Here is an 8,816-nt window from a genome sequence, read left to right on the forward strand (position 1 = left end):
AGGGATATCTCACACTGTCACACGGCAAGTTATGAGAAACAACGTCAGCCTACTGTGCCAGTTGGCTAGGAGTGGGTGTGTGTGTGTGTCCCCGTTTGCATGTGTGTTTATGTGTGAAGGAACGTGACAGCGGGAATCAGATAGCGCTGAATGGTTCCCGAGACTGGATTTAGAAGCTGTCTTGATATAAAGAAGGGTGGGGAAGGGGAATGGAGAGATTGTCCCAGATTTAATCAATTTCCAGAGCTGAACGTGGCTTCTGGTGCTAGTGGTGTAGCATAAGGCAGTATTGGAAAACTTTCCCGTGTCCTTGTATCTACTGCAAGTCTAAACGGATGACTTACAGATGGCACTGATCTTGTTGAGACACAAACGGGGCTAAAGATAGCATTGTGTGTTACGACCTTGCGGCACACGTTGCGTTGTTTTTCATTTCCCCCCCATTGCAATCTGACGAAAGCATGCAATTAAATATCTTGAAAACATTGTTCCATTCTTCTAGTGCAGACTGAGCTGGATTCACTCTATTAAATAATTGTATAAAGCTATTCATTCAATACAGATCCCAGTGTCAGAGACTCAATACAAGGAGACCCACTACAATTTTAGCTAAGGGCATGCTGTGTCTTAGCGGCCCTTTTTTAAATGTCACTTTTGCAGTAACAAGCTACTTTTCCCACCAATTAGCGGGATAGCATGTCCAAATGCTACAACTCTACAATACGTTTCACAAAATCAAAGTCTGGCTGTAAAGGGTAGCCCAGTTTAACTAAGGAGTAGACTGGTAGCTTGGCTTTCTCATCCCCCCCCTCCTGGCTGTTCCTTACATCTCATGTCTTCAGGGTTCTGCCAAAACATCTGCCGCCATTTTGGGAGCATAGGAGTATTGGAATGTTAGCCGTTATCGTTATGTTTGAAGTAAGGTTTCTTTTGCACAGTGTATGCCACAGCATCTCTCATGCGCGCCGTGGACAAACAACATCTTTAATAGCCTTGATTAAAGCAAATTTACATTGATTAAGGAACAGTTCTACAGCTCTTTGGTCAACTCAATATGGCGAGTATATTTGGGTTACAATATGGAGTATCGCCAACAATAAATTATGTGAAGCATTCTGATGTCCAAGCCCTATACATCATATTTAGCAGTGCAATCAAGAGAAACAAGTAAAATAAAGAAAAATATACAATGTGTTTGCCAAATCTATTGTCAGGCAGCCTGTCAAATGTGCTTTTTCGCTCAACGAGGCCAAAGCTCTCCATGGAAGACTTTCCACGAAGACGTCGGTTGGCTGTTTTGCCCCTCCACCTCCTCGCACCATTCCTGGGGCACGGGGGGGAGGCTACAGAGGAGAGATCCTGAAATAACACGACCTGAATGCACGCAGCGGCTGCGTGGACGGTGGACACAGTGGCGACCGACCGGTGAAGGAAACAAGTCTACGGCGTACGCACACGCACACACACACACACACACACGCCCCTGAGGGCACCCGACGGCCATTCATCCTCTCTCTTGTCTGAAATCAGGACATTGTCATCATCATCAGGGTGATGGAGGACGGGGTATGAAGTCGTAGGTATAATACAGACCGCTGACGGATCTCTAGACGATGAGTTTTTGTACATCTGGCAGATGGGATCTCGTCTTCTAAATCACCATGTAAGGAAGCTTATTGTAGTGTAGTGGGTGTGTCCGTGCGTGTGCGCGTGCGTGTGTTGGGCAGACATGCACATGGGCTCAGGCTGCATTGTCTCCTGGGAGGCAGCTTGTGTGTGGCGATAAACATGAGCCATGCACTCCTGCCGACCCATGCGTGGCGAAAGGTGCTCCAACCTCCCGCTCCAACCTCTCCACCTCTCATGTCATTACCAGCAGTAGCGTGACAGAGGGGTCCTGTCTGTCTGTCTGTGTATATTTGGGGAGGGGGGGGGGGGGGGGGGGGGGGGGGGGGGGGGGGGGTATGCAGGCTGGCATGCTAGCACAGTTCATGTTGGATAGAATACCGAACAAAACACAGTGCCTGTTCATCCTCATGTGGATGTACACTGCTTCTCCTGTATGGGTTCTGCTGTAGGAGCAGGGCTAAATTATACATGGATCAGTATAATCAGACAGAGAGAGAGAGCGAGAGAGAGAGAGCGAGAGAGCGAGAGAGGTTTAACTTACCTTTTTAGTCAGGACGTTTTTTGCTCATCCGAATCCCACAGTCTCCCCTCGACACTGATTGTAATCTTCCAGCCTTCTTCACCCAGGGGGCCGTATGTAAAGCATTGCTTGTAAATGCTTTGGCCGTCAACAATCAGCCAGAGCCTGTTGGTTCATGAGGCACTGGTGACCAAATGGGGAGAAGAAAATTAGAAAAAAGAAATGGGTAATAGAAGGTAATATTGCTCCACATATGCATTGACTTAAATACACTTAATAGAAGTCACACCCACACCCCTTAAGCAGCTTATAATACATGATACAGTAAAAATGAACGGAAGTTGACGTTGGGTTAGCATAGGGATTAAAAGAAAAAGGAAATCATTAAAATAAGAACATGACTTTCTTTTTTGAGCTTCTACGAATGCTTCAGTAAAGCATCAGGAAGATGTTCTACTGTTGAATTCTAACATCAACATAACCTTGCAAATGAAAAAAAAACAGCAGAAAAATAACGTTTTTTGGCAGGTTCGCTTGGTTGTCGACTACATCTCAGTTACTTTCAGGGAACCCAACACCGAGCTCGACAGTCAGACTTCAGCTGTCGTCTTTTTGATGTTCAAAGACTGTGGGAAACAGATGTGCGTGTTGTCTGTCACTTAATGAAAACATGGGTGCCTGGGCTTTTATCTTGAAAGAGGATGCCGTCAACGATGATCAGAGCCAGAGCTCCTACCTGATGCACCCGGGCTTTCCCCCTCATCTCATGCACTCCACAGCTTGGATTGGATGTCTACTGCACGCTGTGCTGGCCCATGGTCGACCCATGGCTCCAATGCATGTAGTCTGAGAGGAGAGGCAAAGTTCCTTCAACATTGGGTGTCTGTGTATTTATTTGGACATCACTTTGTTATAGTTCTTTATGAGGCTGATGGAACATAGAGGAACTTAAATATGGTATTTTGTTTTCAAATTACCATTCTGAGCATTTAATGTATAGAATAATCAAAATATGATATCATTTACTGCTACTATACTTGCAGCCTAATTTACAAGACACCAGCAGCACTTTTTTGTTGCATCAATACAGATATTAAAGGGGTGATATTATGCTTTTTGGGGGGGGTTAATAACTACTTGTGTAGCCCTAGTGGGTATTCATATGCATTATCCTGTGTGTACTTTTTCATCCATGACTCAACAATGCCAGCACTGAAACACCAGCACTGTGCCTGTCCGTCATTGCCTGGCCAAATAACCTGCTGTGGTGTTCCTGCACTGGAGAAACCATGGCAACAATCGCCTACACACACGGACAACGGTTGCCAGGGGGACGCACCCCACAGTAGGCCTGTGCTTTGTTGTCAAGCGAGTAAGTGAGAGAGGCAGGAGGGGAGGGTCTTAAAGTGGATACATAATGTTTTCCGCTATTTCCTCCTTGTGTTAAGAGGATTAGCCCAACTGTCAACAAGTTAAAAAAATACTTTGATGTATACGACCCCCCTCCCCCCCCCTTGATGGGGAGTGGTCCGATGAGCCTATTTGAGCTCTCCCCCTCAGACCACCAGCAGCCCGCTTCCTTTCATCCCCCCGTAATGTGCCAGTGTGTGTGTGTGTGTGTGTGTGTGTATCCGTCTCTGCAACAGCAGCAGCAGTAGCTGTAGCAGCAGCACTGTGTGGCACGTATCCAGGGGCCTTGAATAAATACCACTTTGATCTGCCCACAATGGAGGGAGTAGCTTAGGGATAATGACGAGATCACCTCTCAACCCCCCCACACTCATCCACTCTCTGGAAAAAAAAATTCCCTCTGCCAGCATGAGAGAGGGGAGAGGGGAGAGAGCGAGAGAGAGAGAGAGCGAGCACTGGACGCAGCACAGTCCATGGTGAGAACAAAAAGGAGGCCCACGAATCACTTGTTGGGGCAAATGTGGGACTGCAGGATGGTGTAGTTAGTTCAGTGATGGATGTTTGGACCATCGCTGGCGTGGTTTATTCAATGTTGGACAGAGAAATTCACATTATGCTCCCTTTCTCGTACGCCGCTCACAGACAGCATGTTTGGGAGGGAGGGTGGGTTGTGCGTAGCTAATGCGCCGCGACGGCAACGCCCGTGGCTGTTTTGATGAATGCTGCGACCCTGGAAGAGGATGCTCAGAGGCTTGACTGCTAGCCATCGGGGAGCGCCCCAGCGCTCGCTGCTCCATAGTTAAAGAGTAGGAGGCCATCTTTAGCCGGTACAGCAGGAGCTGTCGGCACCCTGAAGGATTGCACCCAGGATAGTGATACCATCCCTCGGGGGGCTGGGGAGGGGGTTTGACAGATGACCGCCGGGAGTGTTCCCATGGTTATAAACAGCGCATCGGCGAGGGGAACGGTTAATGGTTATGGCATATTGTTTGTCTCCTAGAGATCGACTCCTGGTGGAAAAAACAAAAAAAAAATAAATAAATCGAGCCTGAAAACTGCTATTAGCAGACAGGTGGTGATAGGTGAGGAGAAGTGGAGAGCCCACGTTGTTTGTTGTGCACGGCACGCCGGATCGTGTGCTGGTTTAGCAAGCACTGGAAAGAAATGTGAAAGAACGTTCGTCTCGTGCCATGTCTTTAATGTGCTTGATTTGCTGCCTTTGTTATTGTAGCACGTGTTTGGAAAGTTGCTTTCCTTCTGCTCTGACTTAAATTTTGAAAATGGGAGAATACATGTCATACTTTTGTTTTTATGTAGCAACCTCGACTCATACCCGTGGCAAGGCAACACAGAGGAAGAGTTACTGGTTAGTGTGTGTGAGTGAGTGTGCATGTATGAGCCAACAGTGGTGCTGGCCGGTGACGATGATAAAATTGGGGTGTACTCACAGCCTGCTTGTGTACAAAGCCAAAGAAAGACAGAAAGAAAGTTACGACTCATTAGACAGACAGACACAGACAGACAGACAGACACCTACCTGCCTGCTGAGCTTGGGACACAGGCTGCTTATGAATAGTGGGCCAAAACAGCCAATTAGCCGAGGTTCTCATTAAGTCAGTCACTTACCGCACGACGCCACGAACCGTGCCAGATGGATTGGCCTTTCAGTACTGCTCTGAACCTACTGACACACAGGCTTATTAAGGTGCATTACGAGTGATGACAGGGCCATGATTCAAACCAAGCACTTCTCTGCTTATGTGGGATTGTTTGCCGATCCATTATTTTGTAATTATCCTTATTCAAATCATAACGATTGTCATGATTATTTCCAGTGCGAAAACAAATTAAGACAGATGGTTTAAGAGGGCAAAAACGAAAAAATTAAAAAGGACAAAAAACACATTCCCGTGTTGTTCGATTGCTTATTTTTTGCTTTTGGTGCTCTGCCCTTTACCTGCTGCGTCGGTATGCTAAGCGGCACAGAGGGGCGGTGTCTGGTTAAGCATGAGGAGTAAATAAAGAGAGTGGGGGGGCTTCAGAGCTAATGCTAAGTGAAACCCCAGAGAAAGCAGGCGTGTTGCGATGGTGGCAAACCATAACTTGGCACAAAGTAGAAAAACAAAAAAGGCATGCACAGGGATAGGATAAGGTGAGGAAGAGAAGGGAGTAAAGGGAACTGAGGAGTCCCTACAGGTAGATAAGAGAAAGGGGCTGAATATGAAGAGCTCCATGTTCCCCATATATATGGAGAGGGGGGGGGGGGGGGGTGCCTCCCATCCTTTCCAATCAATGCTTCGCCCTGCACAATCAAGATGCTGAAGAGGTGTGTGTGTGTGTGTGTGTGTGTGTGTGTGTGTGTGTGTGTGTGTGTGTGTGTGTGTGTGTGTGTGTGTGTGTGTGTGTGTGTGTGTGTGTGTGGTGCAATAGGAGTTGGGAAGATAACCCAGCTGCTCTGGGCCATTAGGTGGGCTGCATTAGGTTATGATGTTCTGTTTTCAACCTCAGCGCTTTCCTTAATAATTTGTATTAGTCAGATGAGACGACATATGATTATTATTGCAATCTATTGTAAAAAGAAAATAAAGTGCATACAATCTAGGCAATCAACTAGGCATGTCATTAAACAGCCACATAACCAATAAGGGTCTATTTATATCGAGGTTCGCCCCTTAAATTATGCCAATACGTTTGTCCTATAAGTTGGATAAGGCATGATACATTATTGTGCAAAAACTCCCCAAATAATCTTGCACAGAAGACCGTGTCAGATCTTATTCATCGGATGTGGTTCATAATTAGTGAATGGCATTTGGTGCCAAGACCAAAACATACGGCATAGTGTATGACTCACCAGATTTGCGCTGTCCATGGTGGCCAGCGAGAATCCGTCACAAACCGCCTCTTGTACGCGGGCTCGCATACGAGTCAATCATATGCTGGTACTGGCCTCTAGTGGTAATGGGGTGTACTGCTCTACCAAATCTAGGCGAAATGGCCTAGATTTGTACACAAAGTTAGTGTCCCTCGCTGCTTTGGATGCGAGCAGAGAATCCCCAAACTTCATGTGATGAATTTTGGTCACTAATAATTCCTTCGTGTCACGACAAAAACAAATGAGGGACACAAATATCTAGTTGGAATTTAAAGCTATAGGCCTTACATTAGAGGATTTAAGGTTTTTGTTTGGTCTACATGGACTCTTGTTTAACCAAGAATAGTAACAGTATTATTATTAGTATAATTGTTATAAATTGCAATAATATTAAACAGAATCAAAGAGTAGTTCCACTCCAAATATAATACTACCCCAGAACACAACAAGCCACAGACTTCTTGGAATTCTAGCTGGGAACCAGGTTGTATAAAAAAAACGATTGTGGTTTAACTCTATGAATCAAAGCATTTCTGTCAGTTATGCATTGATTAATCACGAGCAAATGAGTAAAAGCTAGTGGGGACACATATCTCCTCAATCTATTTGATATTGTGAACCCGTTTGAAACTAGGACATCTGTCAAAAAGATAGTGTGGGCATCTAAATTAAGATCTAGAAATAACTTTTATAGATAGATGGCTTTTATCTTCCTATATCTTAGGATGTCCATAGCAACGCATAGTAGCCTATTTATAGTGTAGCGCCTTAAACACAATGCAGCTTTGCCATCCTCAATAAAGCTGTTGTATACTTGCATCCATATATTTTTTACATCAACAAAATCATGCATCCATGACACGTTAAAGCCATGTAGAGGCTCCGCATTCTTTCAATCAGAGTTTCTCCTGGTTTTTTTTCCATCTGCAGAGCATCATCCACAGATGCTTAACCCGTTTTCGGAAATGAAATGGCTTTGCTCCAAAGCACCAGAGAATGATATGCACCAGTGTAGCCTGTGGGTACTCTATGTGCGGAAATACTCAGTTGCCATTAGACAGAGACAATTGATCAAAACAGACTAATTATCGCGTGTGTTTTACATATATTCATTTCCGTATCAAATATTAATGAAAATAAATGTATTTGTTTTTCAAATGAGCGCGGGGCTATCAAATATTTCAGACACACTTCATTAAAGATACAGCGCCGAGAGCAAGCATGCATTTTTAAAACGTGCTTCGCGGTTCGCAGCGGCCCCGTCGCGCTAGCTGCCTGTAATAAGAGTGTGAGCAGAACGATGAGCCTCTGGTTCAGATCAAGACCTTGTGTTGAAATACATGAGAACCTGCTGCCGGCCTCCTGCTTTTCCTCAGGGCACTGGGCGTGTGGAACAAATGCACCCAGCGTCAGTGACAAAGGACGTAAACACAACAGTACGTGTAAACGGCACACTTTCTCATAGCTCTGAATGTAAGAAACAAAACTGGTGTTAACCCAAGGCCTGACCTGAAAATCAGCTCCCAAGAAACATCCCAATCACACCCATTATAAAATCCCATTTTAAAACATGTTTACTAGTATCACACCAGATGTGATATTGATAAAGCATTACAAGCCATATCAGAATCTCCCATTCGTGAGTAACAAGAGGGAGTGTCCACTGATGTTTGATCTCCCCGGCACAACTTTGAGGCCCTTTGGTTTAGAAGATCCTAGTAGAACCGGTTGAATCGGTCTTAGAGCCTTGGTTATAGTACTTGGTTTATATTTTGTCATTTAGCATACACTTGTATTATGCAAAGTGATGCAAAAGGGAATTATGATTCATGATGTGGTTACGGGCAGGTACAGGTTAGGGCATGTTTCTCAAGGATGCCTACAGTTGAGGAAATGGGGATCAAGTCACCTTTTTGGCTCTGAGTCACACATCCTGGCCACAACACTATCCTGCCCCATGTACCCTTGCCAATACCCATATATGGTCAGTGATGTCATTGATATCCTGACAAAATGGGTGCTTTATTTCCTCACTTCACTGTATACATCCATATCAGACAAAAGTCCAAAAGAACTTAAAATAATTATAAATACATGATTAGCATGACATTTTCATTTACAAATCCCCACATTAAACTCACCAAGCAGCACATAACCAATGGCCTGTATTAAACAAGGAGGATGGGCATAAAAGCTCAATGCATTTGAAACTCAATACATAATGACTGTTATTATGATGGAGCTATGGGTTGGGCTTTTTTTTTTCTACAAAAACCCACAGGTCGCCAATTCTACATCACTGTGGATTGATTTGAATATTCATTGCTGGCTGACATATGTAATTTTACTATTATGAAATCTCAACGATGTCAGAAATTGTGG

The sequence above is a fragment of the Pollachius pollachius genome (genome assembly GCF_949987615.1).
Source record: "Pollachius pollachius genome assembly, chromosome: 13".
Taxonomy (NCBI): Eukaryota; Metazoa; Chordata; class Actinopteri; order Gadiformes; family Gadidae; genus Pollachius; species Pollachius pollachius.